The sequence below is a fragment of the Gymnoscopelus microlampas genome (assembly GCF_963454915.1).
Source record: "Gymnoscopelus microlampas genome assembly, chromosome: 8".
NCBI lineage: Eukaryota > Metazoa > Chordata > Actinopteri > Myctophiformes > Myctophidae > Gymnoscopelus > Gymnoscopelus microlampas.
The window spans coordinates 6,676,118-6,695,897 of record NC_139945.1 but is presented as its reverse complement, the minus strand read 5'-3'; positions in this window follow the sequence as shown (position 1 = coordinate 6,695,897).

Below are 19,780 nucleotides of genomic sequence, written 5' to 3'. Positions count from 1 at the left end.
TTTGAACATTACGTTCTTGTATCTTTCTCTTTCTATTCGTCATATTGGGAAGAATCTTGGACAGATCCCAAGATTCCCAAGATAAAGTTAAATTGAGGATCTAACTTTAAATAACTTACCTAGAAGGAGACTTTAGCCAAATGAATAATAAAATGAAAGTATTAAATATTTCTAGATATTACTCATTGTTTATTTAGTCATTGTTTATATAGACATCTAATTCTATATTCATGACATCATAGTGATGTCATGAATAGTAACATAGTGATGTCATGAATAGTGACCAATCAGAACGTTGACGGACCTGACCAATCAGAACGTTGACGGACCTGACCAATCAGAACCTTGGCGAGCCTGACCAATCAGAACGTTGACGCAAAAGCCAGGTATAGAGGGCTAATAGCCGCTCTATACCTTTAGGTATCAGAACGTTGACGGACCTGACCAATCAGAACCTTGTCGAGCCTGACCAATCAGAACGTTGACGGACCTGACCAATCAGAACCTTGGCGAGCCTGACCAATCAGAACGTTGACGGACCTGACCAATCAGAACCTTGGCGAGCCTGACCAATCAGAACGTTGACGGACCTGACCAATCAGAACCTTGGCGAGCCTGACCAATCAGAACCTTGGCGAGCCTGACCAATCAGAACGTTGACGCAAAAGCCAGGTATAGAGGGCTAATATCCGCTCTATACCTAAAGGTATAGAGCGGCTAGCGCCGCTAAAAATATATTATTTGTTAGTAGTGCATCAACCTCTCCTGTTTAGTTGATGGCAGCCATTTTGGGTCAGACCACCTGAGGCTCTGTAACTACCTGCAATGCAAATGGTATGGTCCAGGGGGAAGTGGGAATGTGTCAGATATGATATAACAGGTTCTTGGTCCAAGTATTGATTACACTGATTTATTAAAAAATCAGTGTAATGTGTGTATCATATCTATCTATATATATACAATTTGAATCTGTCTGTATGTACGTTCATAAAACAAAGCAACCTGTTACCAAGACGACGATGACGATGAGACGGTCGTCCCGAATATGGACACAACGCCAGTGTGACGTAATCTCACGACAGCATGACATCACATCCTACCTATAAATTCTAGGATGCCGTCAGATCGCACCAGTTCGACGGCTTCCATAGTGATAAATAGTAATAATCTATAACCATAGAAAGAGTCATAAATGCTCATAATCATACTTATAACTCATTGGAGAGATGATGCACGTCACCTCTTTCTGAAGTGGGTACTTTCAAAGCCTGCCGTGGATTTAGGAGAGCACAAAACTCTCTCTCACACTGTGAGGTGCCTGTAAGGTGGCACTGCAAAGTGAACGACGCGTCACGCTAGACGTTCGGGCCGCATAGCGGCCCGAACTTCTAGTATGATACGTTTGGTGATATAGGGTTAAAACAACAAACTCCATGTATAGTTATATTTTAAACATACTGTGTCTGTGGACTTTGTTCATTGAAGCAGTGGTTCTCAAGCTTATTCATGTCATGACCTCTAAATTAATATTATATTTGGCTGTGGAGCCCCATCTGAAAATATGTTGTGTGTGTGTTTTATTTAGTTATTTAATTGTGTATACATGTTCTAAATAGTGAATTTACATAGGTGTTAACAAGTGATAACACTGATTTGATGCTATATTTTGCTGAACTTTGAGAACCTTTCGCAGTTCATCTGTTGTACACAGCTGGTACGCAGACGAGGGGCTTGATTTCCATGGCAACGAGATTCCACCAGGAATGTCACATTAAGTCACATTACATGCACCCTTGTGGCTTGTTTCAATCAATTTAACCTTTTTTTTTATGGAGATAGGAGGTTTCTGCGAGACAGCAATGATTTCTGACTAGGCCAGTGATTCCCAACCTGTGGAGCCCACAGGTTGGCAACTACTACTATTGGTAACTACTACTATTTATATTTATATTACAGTGAATTTGAAAACCCTGTACCTGATCACGCACCCCCCCCTCTCTCTCTCTCTCTCTCTCTCTCTCTCTCTCTCTCTCTCTCTCTCTCTCTCTCTCTCTCTCTCTCTCTCTGCATTCTGCCAGTCTTTCCTGTTTGGCTGGTATGAGATGGTCAGTGGCCATGAAGGACAGATTATTGACCCCTTGCCATTCCAACAGTGTTGTCCATTTAAGACTGATGGCTGCTGTGTTACTCTGTGGTCAGGAAAAGGGAGATCTACTGTCTGACCTTATGTGCGCACGCATCACGTGTGTGTGTGTGTGTGTGTGTGTGTGTGTGTGTGTGTGTGTGTGTGTGTGTGTGTGTGTGTGTGTGTGTGTGTGTGTGTGTGTGTGTGTGTGTGTGTGCGTGCGTACACAGGTGTGCAGGAAACAAGCAACACCAGGAAATTCCTCAGGGCCATGGGAAAGACCACACCATGAAATCCTCAGTGTTAACGACACTCTGAGAGTGTAGGCCTACAAATGGAACCAAATTAAAGGGTCTGTAACTCCAAGAGTGGACAAATGGAACCAAATGGACCCTTATAGGTCTGTAATTCTGAGAGTGTGCAGTTGTTAAGGTCATTACACACCGGCGATTATGCGAATATACACAAAATTCGGATTGGTTCCGAATAATTAAAAGACGTTTTTTCGCTTTTTTGCTCCATGGAAGCTTGCATTGACGTTATACGTTTTTTTTTTTTAAAGTATTATTCGCATGAAGGAGTGTAAGGAGCTTTAGTGTTACGTTAACACTGACAACTTTTCTGTGTCTCGCACGCGCGCGCACGCACGTGCACAGAGGAATGCAGAAGGATGAGCGAGGTGAGAGTTGCAGGAAAAGAGGATGGATTGGGTTTCCTAATGGGAAAAACGGGTTCCTTTTCTTTTCTTTTCTTTTTTCGGATACAAAAACATTTTGGGTCTGTCTTGCGTCGGGGGGGCTTAATGGCTCTAATGCAGGACTAATGTCACCATTAATCTCATAGCAGAGGAAGAGAGGGAGGTGAAGCGAGAGACAGCCGCTGTGCCCAGGCAGAGCACGGGCATAGACAGGAAGAACTGTATGAGGGGGGGTCAGAGAGAGAGGGAGAGAGAGAGTAAGAGGAATAAGGAGAGAGAGAGAGAGAGGGGGGGGGGGGGGTGGGAGAGAGAGGGGGGAGAAAGCAAGTGAGAGAAGGGGGGATAGGGAGAGAGAGAGAGGGAGAGAGAGCAAGAGGACAAAGGAGAGAGGGAGAGAGAGGAAGAGGATGAATGAGAGAGGGAGAGAGAGGGGGGGAGGGGGAGAGAGGGAGAGTGGCAGAGAGATGGGAGGGGGAGAGAGAGGGAGATAACAAGAGAGAGAGTGGAAGGGAGAGAGAGAGAGGAAGGAGGAGAGGGGTAGAGAGAGAGGGGGAAGAGGGACAGGGGAGATAGAGGTAGAGATGGAAAGAGAGAGAGAGCGAGCAAGAGGGAGAAAGGAGGGGATACGGGGAGAGAGGGATAGAGAGAAGGAAAGAGGGAGAGACGGGGGAAAAGAGGGACAAAGGGGGGGAGAGAGAGAGAGAGAGAGAGAGAGAGAGAGACTTGACATGTTGGAGATGGTGACAAGAGAAATGCTGTTCAGGGTAAAAAGCTTCAGAAATGTTTGCTTTTTCCTATCTCCAGCACGGCTAAATATAGACTCATTAAAAATCTACACGGCCTGTGTGTGACTCTGTGTGCGTGCGTGCGTGCGTGTGTGCGGCTCAGAGGGCTACTGGGAACGGGGTGGGGGGAGTTCGTCAGAAATAGCGAGAGAGCTTATAGACGCAGGGATGGACAGGTAAGGCGAGATAGAAGAGTGAACGGGGAAGAGGTGGGGAAGGGTGGGGGTTGAATGAAAGGAGATAGGGGACACAGACAGGGGGACACAGACAGACAGACACAGAGAGAGAGAGAGAGAGAGAGAGAGAGAGAGAGAGAGAGAGAGAGAGAGAGAGAGAGAGAGAGGCAGGCACAGAAAAAACTCACTGCATGTTTTCACGCAGGGCTTGGAAATACATAGAGAATTACAGTCTGTATCTATGAGCGCAGGGGGGCCTGTGGGTGTGGCAGGGGCCCCGGCCATGGGGAGGGAGGGGAGAGAGAGAGAGAGAGAGAGAGAGAGAGAGAGAGAGAGAGAGAGAGAGAGAGAGAGAGAGAGAGAGAGCCGGCCCTCCAACAAGGAGAACCTGTCCTTTGCGAGTGATTCAGAATGCCACCTCGGAAGGATGCTTGTGTTCAAAAGCAGAACACACGTTCAATAAATAAAAAAGGTGCTATCTGCTAACATGTCCTCATGAGAGGAGAGACAGACTGATATGAGGGAGAGGTCTTCAGAGGGACACAGATTGATAGTGGGGAGAGGTCTTCAGAGGAAAGGGAGCAGAAGAGAGTGGAGAGAGCAGCTGTTCATTGGAACAGCCGCAGGGTGACTCTCACAAAGTGTGACACGGGGAACCCTCCAAAGGCACACACACGCGCGCGCACACACACACACACGCGCAAACCCACACACACAGAGTAAACCCTGTGTTTAGTGTCAGATCTCGTCTCTTCAGATGTCCATTGTGGGCCAGGAGGCAGACAGACAGGGCAGCAGAGTGGACAGCCCTGTGACAATGCAGCCAACTGCATAATATGAGCGTTTTTTATTGACGACAGGAGGTCAAGCAACTGCAGATCAACACAAAATGGCTTCCGCCGATCCTCAGTCAATAAAAAGACGCAGAATAAATATCTGACGTTGATGTATTATTTATCACGCTTGTCAAGGCAGTAGTGGTACTGTATGTACAGTGCCGTGTATGCACAGTAACGAGATCAAGCTCTGCGTGAGCTTGGATACAGATGTGTGATCAGGATCTGAAACACGCTGTACCGTATGACTTCTCTATCTTGTGATCAAATGTATGTTTTGTTCTGTTTTGTTGTTTGTAGTAGGGCTGCAACTATTGATTATTTTCTTTGCGATTATTCTATCGATTACTTTTTTAATTAATCGAATAAAGTGTATCTGTTACATCTGACTTTGTGTGTTTGTTTGTATGTATGTATGTAGGTATGTAAGTATGAGTATGCCATAAACAGCTGCAATTGATTGCAACACAAAGCTGCAATGAATCACATTCATTTAATAGAAAGTGAGAGAGACAGCATGAAGCAGCCTGCCTGATCTTTAATTAGCAGTATTTGCAAGTGTGAGGAACCGCCTTACACACACTGAGCATAACATTAAAAAAAAGAATAATCTTTTTAAATGTATTTTAATATATCAATGAATCAAGCAACTTGTCCTTCCTTCTAAGACGTGTTGATGTTTATCTTGTCAACCATGAACTGATGAAGGACTTGCTAAATGCACCTCTGCCAGGACTAGGCAGCTATACTAAATGTTCCTTCTTGTTTATACATTAAACACAGAGCAAGAGAGATTGTGAGTGAAGCTCTATAAGATGTATGGAGGCAACAGGGCTGACAAATTAGCCTGAAGACTCCAACCTGATTCACCGCTAGCGCAGTATTTATAATATAGTTTTGTGTCAAGCTAATTGCAAAACATTTTCACAGCATCAGTATTGAGAGAGGTCTAAATTGAATAGACTTCAATAGACTGTCTTTTGCATGTGACGTTATCCAAAGCATTAAATTAGTCCATGCTACTTGTCAGACAATTTAAACACAGTAGTCCCAAGGCTAATTTGACAAATTAGCATCATAAAATGACTGCATCGTAAGAATAAAATGCACAGATCACCAGAGTGAAAGGCATGTTTCATAGTGAAAGGTAAGGAGGGGTCTGGCTGAACGAGAAAGGGGGCTAAAACCACAGATGAATCTTTTACGGAGTGCCAGCAATCGGCAAAGCAAGGAGAAAGATGGAGACGGATGAATATGTACAACAGAGAGGAACACAGTAGAGCCGATGGGTAATCACATGCCACGTTCAGTCTATCATGGCAGATAGAACTTTATCCGCATTCTCCTGGTGGAGACTTGCACTCTGTGGAGCGCAACTTTCTAGTTTGTAAAGCAGTGGAACAAGCAGAGCTATGAATTGCACCATTGCTCTAATCTGCCACAGGCTTCAAACCAACCGTAGCTATATTCCCCAAGCTAGTACAGCAGTGCTTTTGATATTATTTAGACAGCATGCACAGGCTCTGTGTCTCTGACCCTGGGCTGATATACAAGTCAAACTCCACTCTACCTGAAGCCTGCCGACGGCTCAATTCTTATTCCGTTCAACACCTCTGCATCTGGCTCATGAAATGCTTGATCCTCCGACGAGACATGAATTCCCACATGCAGCCAGACACTGATTTCATCTATCCTGTAAACCTCATCCCTGAGCCACAGCAATCTTATTCATTCTGAGAAGTGCAATGTACAATGTGTAATATATATGGTACATTATAATGAAAATATTGTCTCTGTCAGGTGGAAACCTCATATGCCCAAAACTGTTACTTTTCAGGATTCAAATTCAAAAACAGCAAAAGTAGCAAATCTACAAGCTCAAAATGTTTCGTGCCACGTTTCGAGCTTGTGGATCTGCTACTTTTGATGCTTTTGTGTGGCGCTGTAGTATGATCAAGTAAGGCGTTCATTTACGAAAAAACACGAAAAGTTAGAATATGGAGATACAGGTTTCTGCCCGACAGCAACGATATACAAGTACAATGTAACTCTTCCAGGGGCGGACTGGCCATTTGGCGTACCGTGCATATGCCCGGTGGGCCGCTAGGCCACCCCAAAAAAAACCTGTCATGTACGGGTCGCGCGGCCCAATTATTAGTTACGTTAATGTTTGGGCTGGGATGCTTTCCAGCAGTGGCCTCAGTGCGGCTGCAGAGTTCATGTGCAACCTAGGTGGTGGCCTAAAATGTTACTTTTCAGGATTCCAATTCCAATTCCAAAATAGCAAAAATAGCAGATCTACAAGCTCAATCGCGACGTGTGTTGAGCATGTAGATCAGCTTGTAGATCAGCTAATAACTACAGTGCAATATCAATAGTCTTTTGTTGGCAGTTTAACCAGAATGTAACTAATCTATGCATGTTTTTCATGCATACACTGATGCACTGCATTGATTGATTGATGTACTTTTTTTATTCAGTAAGACATGAGAACAACAGTACATGGAAGTAAAAATTCACAATACAAGGTACATTGCATTGCATTGCTATCACATTAACCCCTACAGTCCAATAAATTATCTTTTGTTCAAATGACAGTGTAGCCAAATGTAACCAGGTGTGAAAAGGTCTCTTGAAGAAATCTACAATACAAAAAGAAGAAGCCTTTCTTTCACGTCTGAGAAAGAAACAACACCATGAACAAAGCATTTAGGAATCCTTTCACGTTCCACTGAGAAGGAGTTTATCTGCCCATGGTTAATTTCAAAACACTCTCAAACTTCAATGTATGAATTTCGCATAATTATTCTGTCAAGCCATAAATAATACATTTTAGTAGTAAGTAAGCCGCGGGCTGGACTTTGGACATGTCTGATCTAGAGTAAAATGGAAGTTTAAACTTCTGTCGACAGCCACTCAAATTAAATATAACAATCCACCTTTACTCGTCCTAGTTTCATTCATTCTTCTGTTCATTGGTCCATTCATCACCCATTGTAACCCCATTTACCATGTACCACATACGGTACTGTACATTACAATGAAAATATACATGTATATTATAAATGAAACTCCATCTTATATAGGACTACATATAAATATACCATTCATAACATATACTGTAGTAACCCCTCCATTTGTATCTCTGTTGGTCCCCTGTTGGGCCTCGGACCAGACCTTAAAGACTTTTTTCTGCTTGTTTCTGCTGTAGTAGCACAGTTAGTGCTAATTACCCCCACCAACACACACACTCGCCAGCACACACACACACACACACACACACACACACACACACACACACACACACACACACACACACACACACACACACACACACACACACACACACACACACTTGATGATTAATGAGTCAAGACAGAAACAAAAATTTATCATGTTATCGCTGCATCAATGACCTTAATATGGCTAACCAAAATGTTAAAGATTAGCTACAGTGATATTCCATGTATTTATCTTAACAATTAACAATCTGACTGTGGATTACAGAGAAATTGGATGAAATTGGATGACTGCTGGCAGCATGCCCAAGCTATATAATGCTGATCGCGCAGTAATACAAATGTGTGTGTGTGTGTGTGTGTGTCTGTGTGTGTGTCTGTGTGTGTCTGTGTGTGTGTCTGTGTGTGTCTGTGTCTGTGTGTGTGTGTGTGTGTGTCTGTGTGTGTGTGTGTGTGTGTGTGTCTGTGTGTGTGTCTGTGTGTGTGTCTGTCTGTCTGTCTGTCTGTCTGTCTGTGTGTCTGTGTGTCTGTGTGTCTGTGTGTCTGTGTCTGTGTGTGTGTGTGTGTGTGTGTGTGTGTGTGTGTGCGTGCGTGCGTGCGTGCGTGTGCATGTGCGCGTGTGTGTGTAGGTGTGTGCGTGCGTGCAGACGGAGGGAGAGGAGACAGAGTAAGTGGTTGAAGGGTAGGGGTTGATGGAGGGAGTGCTGTGCTGATGGAGAGATAGATCGAGGTTGGAGGTAGAGGGAGGGTTCGCCTTGTCTTGTCTTTGGACCGAACGGTAATGAGCTGCCACTCTGTCTCAACCTCGCCTGTCTCGCCAGCCGTAACCTTCCACTCTCATTCCTGACTCACGACTCCGACACGCACGCACGCACCAAGTTTCAGACCCACGATGGTGACACATGGTGGCGATCGGCCATGCCCTGAGACTCACAATCAGTAGCAAGGGGGAGACATGGTGTTCACACTGGTCCCGAGGAAAACTAGGCATAGCTTACATCCCATCGCGATTACAGACCTTGACTATCAGTGGTGTAAAATGAACTAGTACCGTACTTCAGTACAATTTTGAGGTATTTTTTTTATTTTACTTGATTATTTCCAATGTTCAGTACTTTTACTTTTACTCCTCAGAGGCAAATATTACACTTTTACTCCCCTAGAATTATTTGAAAACTTGAGTTACTACTTACTTTGCAGATATAAATTATATTATAAAACATACATTAACCACTTCCGCCCTATTTTATACATAGGCTATTTGAAAATAGCCGATCTACAAGCTCACAACGTGTCGCATCGCGACACGTTGTGAGCTTGCAGATCTGCTATATTCAAACATTTTAGTACTTTTACTTTTGGTACTTTAAGTACATTTTGATACCAATACTTTTTAACTTTTACTCCAGTTCATTTTGAATTTTATTAAGTAAGAAATGTGAGTACGTTTTCCACCACTGTCGACTATGCAGATGACATTTCCCTAGTGATACTGCAGAGAAAGTAACAGAACAACTTCTGGCACTAGACATGGAATGCAGTAAGATCGGCCTCAAGCTCAATGCCAAGAAAACAATTTGGCATTTAACACGGAAGACAAAACCATTGCCACTGCCGGCGGGACGGCGCTCAAGGTTGTTGAGCACTTCAAATATCTCGGTGCCTGGACTGATAATCCTGCTGTTAAAGAAAAACATAACCTAGTCTATACTAGGAAATAGTAAAAGTGTTCCTCAATGTTTTTGAGTGAAATTAACTTCTCTAAGGTTTTCTAGTAGTGAGGTAAGCGCTATCAAACATTCTCTCTATGCCTCTCTCTATCTCTCTCACACGCAAAGATTGCTATAAATGATCCACAAATACACACACACACACACACACACACACACAGCTGACATTTTACCATTGAGCTATTAGAGCCGGCCTGCTTGTTCAGGGGATGGACTGAATTTTGACCATTAGGTAAAAAAATTGTGTCAGATCCAATGGGTGAGACATGACTTCAATCTAACATGATATGCCCAGTCACTATAGCCTGGTAAACCCTCCCTCTGGAAATCTCATTTCCATTTGATTCCAGGAGTGAGTCTGGCCTGAGTCTGGCCCATTCTGCAATATTGGCTGTGGGCTGGAGTTGGGCGGGAGTAATACCGTTGACAACCCCTTCAGCCAATGATTGTTGTTCCCCTCAAGCCAATAAGCAGACCTCCAGACTAATGTGACGCAACAGGACTTTTGAGACGACCATGCCCAAAATAGGTTGCCTTATTCAGATACATGCGTGGCACTGCCCGCCCCTCCCGGTTCTGTAAATTTGTATTTTTAAATAGGCTCTGTCATGATTAATTGACCATATATATGAAGTTAAACAACTCAATTCTATCCAAACGATATCTTAAAAGTAAATTCCGTGCCTCAAAAAAGAAGTTTGAGAGCGTTTTAAAACCGAAAGTAAAAAGTGTAACTGGCCACAGAAACAATGAAGGATCGTTCCATTTTTGTCGGCTGCACTCGGTCCCATTCGGGCTCACTCGTACTCGCCACCTGATTGGCCAACTGTCGCTGTCAATCACAGAACGATGAGTGACGACGCTGATAGGCTCGGTTAGTTGGTAATTCCACTAGAAACCCCCACAATGGGCGTTCAGGCCAGACTCACTCCTGGAATCAAATGGAAATGAGATTTCCGGAGGGAGGGTTTACCAGGCTACAGTCGCTATACTGCACCTGAGATGTTCCTTTTTTACTAACACCAAGTTTACTATAAGAATTGAATACACAAATTATCAATATGAAGCAACTGAAAAACACGTTATTTCAATGGTAGTGGATGGAGAGAAAAGATTTTCATCCTACCAAGAAACGGCAATCAATGGGTGCAAAGAGAGGCACAACCAGGGGCGGGACTTGACAAAGGGTCAATTGTATAAGTTATATTGTATTAATGCCTATGGTTCTTGCTTGAAATCGCATATTTTAATAGCTTTTTTTCGCAAGAGATCTGATGTTTATAGTGACACAAAACTATACAACGTGTTGCTCTTGAATGTCCCTCACCGTAAGCCGAGCTTTCACGACACTTCCAGTCAGGCGCCGGAAGAGTCGTGAAAGCTCGGCTTACGGTCGAGCGTGTTCAAGAACAACAATTTTCATAGTGTGTTCTCTCACTTTAACTGTGGCGGCTCTATTATGGAGCATTTCTGGACTGTACCACTCGTCCTAGGATATCATAACGTCATAATAAAGGTAAGAATAACGTTGGCCGTAATTCTCCTTTAACATACTCTACCATAGTAGATTGGACAAAACTACATTTTATTCACGAAAAAAAGTTACATAGTGCCGCGTTAATTGTTCTAAAATAGAAACATTCCTAAAAGTTACGTTTTTCAAATTGATTAGAACATTGTGCACTTTTTGACAGAATAGCGGGTCAGAATAATTAATAATAAATCATTGGTCTCTCCAAAATCGGGATCGGCTTCGGACCAAAAACTCTGGCATCAATCGGCTCTAGAGCAGGTGTCTTCAACGTTTTTCAGACCAAGGACTCCCTAGCTGAGCGAGACAATGAAACAGGGACCCCCCCCACTAAATACTGAAAAAAAGTGTTGCAGATTAAACTTAATTTAATAGATAGCTTCATAGACTTGTTTGACAGCACCATACCATCAGTAGCATATTGGATTGATATTAATGTGTATTTTCAGACATTTAACCACTTAAAACCGTCAATACTTAGTGAACTTGACCTTTCACTCTATACTTGGTCAGCTAGTTTTTTCCCCTCTACACCAAACCTCTTTGCTGAAAAGCTCACAACGTTGTGAGCTTGTAGATCGGATATATATATATATATATATATATATATGTAGCCAGTTGCGCAAAGATAACGGCTGTTCGATAGTAGATACTAGGTTCGGTGGAGAGCTCAATGTGTGTAAAACCCAAGGAATTTAGAGACAGACACAAAAGTTCAACTTAAAGATTGTATTAGAACAAAATAATAGTTCAGAACAAACAGTTCATTTCATTTATAAAGAAAATAAAAAATGGGGGCCCTTTAAAGTTTGTGTCAGTGGATCTTTCAGGGGGGAATTCAAGGGGAATGGAACCTGTCCTTTGCCCCTACCACACAGAGTGGAGGTAGGGAGTTAGGCCCCAGAGTCCGGGTGGGTCAGTGTGGGAGGCTCGCCATCAACATCGGATCGGTTCTCCAGCCTGCAGAAAACCTGCTGCAGGCAGCCTGGTCCATCACTGGTTTGCCACGCTTGGACTGGCGAGGCATCTCTGTAACCTGCTTGGACTTCAGCTACCTGTTTCCGTTGAGTTGGGAAAGAAAAAACTCACACACAACAAGTGTTACTAGGGGTTACATGGCGGCTTTCCGACATGTCGCCTTTCCGACGTTAACGAACCCTATACCTAACCCTCACCCTAACCGCACGCGGAAGCCACTAGTCGGAGTGGCGAGATGTCGGCGTGGAAGACTGTTACCGTTACTAGGACAGCAACAAACAGCTACCCAAAACAAGATAGAACAATCAAAGAGAGAGAGTGTGAGTGAGTGCCCGAGTGAGTGATTGAACGAGCGAACGAACGAGCGAACGAACGAGTGAGTGAGTGATTGAGTGATCGAGCGAGCGAGCGAGCGAGCGAGCGAGCGATTGAGTGATCGAGTGAGTGTGTATGTGTGTGTGATACTTCTTCTTCTTGCGTATGTCATCAGATCCTCAGCTCCGTTGCAGCAAGCCAATCCAACGTTTCGTCATCCAGGTTCATACGGCCTTGGTCGCCATGTGGCGGGCGGTGTTTCGGGCAGCTGGTCATGATGTGTTCCACAGTCTGTAGGGGGTCTCCACATTCACAGTGGGCACTGTCCGAGAGGCCCCACCGTTGCATTGCTTCACCGAAGCGTCCCCACGCCTGTCATCAGGCGGTTGAGGGTTGTCCACTGCTTACGGGGCAGGTGCTGGCCAGGGACATCTGTGGGATCCTCTATGTAGTTGTGTGATACTTCACCAGGAACTACTCTGCAGCGGTCTGCAGGTAGCGTAGTCCACAGGGGTTGAAGCTAACAAGGGGTAAAAGGATATATACATTTATATACACAAAAGCAAACATGAAAGTACTGGGTTAAATATTGATTAAGTTTGATTCCTTTTTCAATGAATCAAATAATCGAGAAATGTTTTTAATACATCAGCAATATCAATACTTTACTAATGGAACCAAATGTACCCCTAACAGGTCTGTAACTCTGAATGAGAGGGTAACAAACAAACCAACCAACACTTGTACGTATATCAGTGGTTCTCTAAACATGTCAAGATCCCCCTAATTACAAATGTACAATGTAGGCATTAGCCCTTTATCCAGAGTGACTTACAGCAAACGAGGTCAAAACATTCATAGAATGCAGAGAGACAGTGTAGTGTCTCAGTAAACTATAGGATCAAGTAAGCTAATATGATAACAGAGTCTCGTCACAAAGCAGTGACTCCTTACCTCGGCAATCAGCGGTACTTGCAACTCACGAGTTACAACCACTGGTGTAGAGACACTCCTAACAGGTGCTGGAGTGGCTGCTACAGACTTGCGGGGTGGTGTCCTAGGACTGACCTGTGCATAAAAACAGAGAGCACCGTTTGCAGGCCGGAAAATGGGAACCCTGTCATCTTAGCTTTTAATCATTTTCATTTAAGATGCTCGGACGAACCTGTGCTCTTGCCTGCTGCAGTTGCTCATGAACAGCAAACGACAACTGCTGTATCCATCCACGATGGATCGGAGATGTGAATCACCGACAAGAAGGGCAAACTGTTTCAACAAAAGAAAAACAAAATCAATGTTTATTGTGTAAACACTGGCATTTACTCCTCAAAATTAATAAATGAGCAAAGACAGACACCTTCTTGTTTGACAACTCAGCTGGAATCAAAGACCTCTGCGTTAGTCTAGTCCAGGCTGACCTCTTCCACCGGTTCGCTGATCTGCAGGCAGCCTGGTCCATCACTGGTTTGCCACGCTTGGACTGGCGAGGCATCTCTGTAACCTGTTTGGACTTCAGCTACCTGTTTCCGTTGAGTTGGGAAAGAAAAAACTCACACACAACAAGTGTTACTAGGACAGCAACAAACAGCTACCCAAAACAATATAGAACAATCAAAGAGAGAGAGTGTGAGTGAGTGCCCGAGTGAGTGATTGAACGAGCGAACACACACACACACACACACACACACACACACACACACACACACACACACACACACACACACACACACACACACACACACACACACACACACACACACACACACACACACACACACACACACACACAGTAAATTTCAAGGACCCCCATAACTCTGAGAGTGTACACATGGAACCACATGTGTACACACTCAGTTACAGACCTGTAAGGGTCCATTTAGAACTCCCTCAAGGAGCCATCAGGGGTCCCTGGACCCTACTTTGAGAAGCACTGGTATGCCACCTTCTGGAAAAGGGAACTACAGTTATGCAGTCTAGGGAACAATGTTGAAATACACAGAAACTAAGCAAAATGTCAACAAACAAATACTGCATCACGGTTCTATACCTCTGCCAACCATTTGCCGTTTACACCTGTTTCTGTCCGGATAGTATACTGTAGTGAATGAAGACTGTGTAGGAATTTAATGAAGATGATTTATGAGGTCACAGTGACATTGACCTTTGAGCATCTATACTTGTAATCCGTTCATCCTTGAGTCCAGGTGGATGTTTATGTCAAACGTCATGAAATTCCCTCAAGGTGTTCTTGTGATATGGACATTAACCAGGTTGGGACGGACGGACGGACGGACGGACGGACGGACGGACGGAGAAAACTGGCTAAGAAGGTAAATCAATCAATCAATCAATCTGTGTGTGTGTGTGTGTGTGTGTGTGTGTGTGTGTGTGTGTGTGTGTGTGTGTGTGTGTGTGTGTGTGTGTGTGTGTGTGTGTGTGTGTGTGTGTGTGTGTGTGTGTGTGCGCGCGTGTGTGTGCATGCGTGCGTGTGTGAGAATGTTTGATAGCGCTTACCTCAGCACTACAGTGGAAAAGTTAATTTCACTCGAAAACATTGAGGAACACTATAGTATAAAACCTGATTAGATTATGTTTTACTTTAACAGCAGGATTATCATTTCATGCTGCCAAACTTTACTCATCAGTGCCCCAGCATGACGTTGAATATAATGGTACACTGCTGATGTTGCTCAATGCTATTTTAAAGATGTTAGTACTCACTCCAAAACACTGATAAATAAGTCTGCTTTGTGTATCATTATGTAAAAATGATGAAATGTTGAGTTTCTACTAGGGCTACAACCATCAATAATGTTCTCATTGATTAGTCAATTGATTACTTTTTCAAGTAACTGCATAATCAAACACCATGGTTTATTTTGTTGCAGTCGGGAAGAAACCTCTTATTTATTATTTTTTTGTGTGTTTTTTTTTTTGCACTAATTGATCATACTACATTGTCACACAAAAGCATAAAAAGTAACAGATTTACAAGCTTAAAACACGTCACTTCGCGCCACGTTTCAAGCTTGTGGATCTGCTACTTTTGATGTTTTTTTATTTGAAAATGTAACAGTTTAGGACATGAATTCAAATGCACGCACATACTGTAAAGTTAACTCCTTAACTCCTTCATTAGCGTTGGATGACATAGGTAGATCTTTTATTTGAGCTATTTTGGGAAAAATGTAAAGCGAAATTAAACATTTTTTAAAAAGGCACACCTATAATGATTGTAGAAATAGGCATCCCAGGTTGAAAGTGGTTAATGAATGTACAGTATGTGTGTAGAAGGACATTTGTCAATTGAGGTGCACTCAGTGCTGATCATAAATAATACAATTAATTCATCTGCAAACAAGTTGAGTGGCAGAGAAATATGCATAACATCTCTGTCAGGTGGAAACGTCATTATGTCCAAAACTGTTACTTAGGATTCAAATAAAAAAATGGCAAAAGTGGCAGACAGACAAGCTCAAAACGTGTTGCTTTGCACTGAGCTTGTAGATCTACTAAGTTTGATGCTTTTGTGTGATGCTGTAGTATGATCAAGTAGGCCATAAATGTATGAAGAAGCACATAAATATGGAGTTAAGAGGTTTCTGCCCGACAGCAACGATAAAATAACTGAATTGAGGTTAAATGTGAAGGCTAGGGTGAGGCAATTGCCACCACCTGGGACTCCATATGACACCCCAGATGAATACAAAATGTATCGGAATGAAAAAAAAACCTCAAGAAGTTAAGGATTCCTTTACTGTATGAGGTGAATTAAGTTACCATGACCTCAAACTGGAATCCTCTTAACATTTATGCTCTGCTTCCCAAAGTATTTCCATCAGACCAAGTACAAACTTTTCTTCAAGGACTTTTCCCCTGATTTGTCTCCTTGCCATGGACTAAGGACTGTTTTTCTTTCCTCTGTGCAGATCTACTTCCCCTGTGGGACCTGTCATGTGGATTTGTTTACCTATAGATTATCTCCTTCCGTTTGTGTGTCATATTTTTGCACCTGTACCTCTTATGCTATGCATATATATGTGAATGTATGTAGATATCTTGATCTTTTTATGCTGATTTAATGTTTGATTTCTTAAAAATAATAATAATAATAATGATACTTATAATAATATTTATTTATAGAGCAACTTTAAGACATAAATGTAGTTCAAAGTACATTGCATTCAAATTGGAGACTAACATTAAAAATACGGGTCAAACAAAGCAATAAAGTTAAAATCTAGTCGAGTGTGAAATTAACAATGCTAAAATCAGTTAAAAGGAGATCAGTCAAAGGCAAGGTCATAGAAGTGTGTTTTTAGCTTAAAGCCATCAACTGAGGTTGCCTGTCTGATATGCAGGGGGAGTATGTTCCAAATCCTCGGTGCATTGCTACCAAAGGCAGCATCACCATTTGTCGGTGGCTCCGTCAGCAGTCCAGCACCCAGTGACCTGAGGGGGCGGCCTGGGACATACTTCAACAGGCAATCCGATAAATAGGAAGGTGCTAGACCATGAAAATGCATTTTATGTTTAATAAAGAGCTGGATGTACATGAAGACTTCTGTTACTGAACAAACACTCTATAGCAATGAGTACTGTCAGAATATAGAGCTATTTAACACTTATTTTAACCAAATAAAATCACTTGCCCTACCTTTAAGTGACTGTCCAAAGTGTTGGCTAATTGTTGTCTCAAAACATGTACAATACAGCATAGATAGGCAATGTCTATGCTCTAACAAGACAAATTATGTTCTTAAAATAAACTAACCCACAGTTCTCCTTTAGACCATAACACATAAAGGGCCCTATTTTCCTTACCAATTATCCCTAAACTTCTTTGCCATTTTTTACTATTTTTAAAATCATTTTCAAATAGTTCAAATAGCCAATCTACAAGCTCACGTGTCGATGTAGATCGGCTAGTTGAACTATTTGAAAATGTTTTTTAAAAATAGTAAAAAATGGCAAAGAAGTTTAGGGATAATTGCTAAGGCAGCGGCGAAAATATGTCCCAAAAACTCCTGCTTTATGCCCTAGTTGTGGGTGTGGGCAGCCTGGATATCTCATTCATTCTCAAACGAAACGTGAGCATAACATGCAACCAACAACGATAAGGCTGATGCTGTGTCAAATATAGAAAATATTTCAATAGTTCAACACACACAGACGCACACACACACACACACACACACACACACACACACACACACACACACACACACACACACACACACACACACATAATATATATGTATTTATCTGCTTTCCTTCCATACAGGAGATGTGGAATTACATTTTGAAGCCTCTCAGACGTCTCTCTTCTGAAGGGCTGCATGTCGTCTCTGTCGGGTGGAGACCTCATATGTCCAAAACTGATTCAGATTAAAAAAAGCAAAATCCAGGCAGATCCACAAACTCGAAACGAGGCGTGAAGCGACGCGTTTCAAGCTTGCGGATCCGCTACTTTGTGTGATGCTTTAGAGTGACGCTGTAGTATGATCAAGTAGGGCGTTAATTTACGAAAAAACACAAAAAGTTACAATATGGAGATAAGAGGTTTTTGCTCGACAACGACGAAGTGCTGGTAAGTAGTTCTGCTGACGTGCGAGACGTGAGAGCCGCGGAGTCTCCGCGCTTTCAAGTTGTCACTCCACAATCCAGTGAACACGTAGCTCTTCACGAGGTGCAATCACTGTAATCAAAATCAAAATAGCAGAAGGTGGAAGCAGTGGTGGACAGAGTACTCAGCCCCAGTACTTGAATCAAAGTATAGACGGATCCATAGAGCGCTCCCCTGGCGCAATCATAACTGCGGTGTCAGAATGCACACCGGGAGTGTCTTTACAGGAGTCTGAACACTGCAGCGCTCTGTGGATTTGTCTATAGACATTCCTGGTCAAATATCACTCAACTACAAGTGAAAGTTATAGTAAGTAAATAGAAAAAGCTTGTAGATGTGCTATTTTCACGATTTTTGAACGGCACCATTGTGCAACAAAGGATAATACTGGGTGAAGTGATTAGTCGGACTATAGTCTATTATAATAAAGAAAAAATCAATTGGATATATTTCACGTTGAATATATCTTTTTTCTTTAGCTTTTTACCAAATTTTCTCCACAATTTAGTTGTTATGCCAATTTATTCCGTCCCACACACATTTGTGTGTTTTCACTGCTGTTGTATTCTACTGACTCACGTGCCAGTGAGCAACCCCCACCAGCAATGCTATAATGAAGAAGGTAAAAGTCGGCCTACGGGCCGGGCAGACACCATTGACATGCATGGGAGCCAAAACTTGAACCGGACATTGGGTGAAATACAAGTCTATGGCAGTCGGCTGGACCAGCTTGTGAACAAACACTGTTTCTGAACGATTGCGTCCTTAGTCGGTTTTATCGGTTCAGGAATATGAAAGAAGACATATCACAGGTTGCTTTCCAATCAATTGTTTTTTTATGTACAAAATGTATGATTTTATTGAGGCATATAAACAGCAGCATGCATCGTTTATGGCAGTGCTGCCAGATTTTGTGAGAGAAAATAAGAAACCAGGTCTAGGAAAACTAGCCCACCACAGTGGATTCGAACCCAGATCCTCCACGGTGGTGGCCAGACACTTTACCACCGTGGATCATATGTTTCTATCTGGTGATGAGCAAGATTATTTTGGTATAATGGTTCGAAATATCGGTTTCGGTATATTTTCGGTTAATTGCCAAGCCCTATAACCCACAACACCATCATCTAAAGCCAGGGTTCTAGAAAAGGACATAAATCTAAACCCAACCTTCCATTAGTTACAGTATATGTGTGCAATCTCAAATATAAAGTAACACAGGATTTTGCAGTGCATTTGCTGTCGCACAAGATGGTTGCTTCCTGCTGGGCGAGAAAATGGGAAACTGTTGTTTTTTCACACTGATGCTAAGAAAAGCATTCACGCACGCGCACACACACACACACACACACACACACACACACACACACACACACACACACACACACGCTCTATATCTTCTCTCAGTCTCCCTCACGCACACGTGCACACGCACGCACACACACACACACACACACACACACACACACACACACACACACACACACACACACACACACACACACACACACACACACACACACACACACACACACACACACACACCAAATGTAATGCATTTGCTGTAAAACACTGGAGATGCATTATGTGTATGTGCTTTGACACACCTTATGTATATGTAACCCCCCCGGACACACACACATACACACACACACACACACACACACACACACACACATACACACACACACACACACACACACACACACACACACACACACACACACACACACACACACACA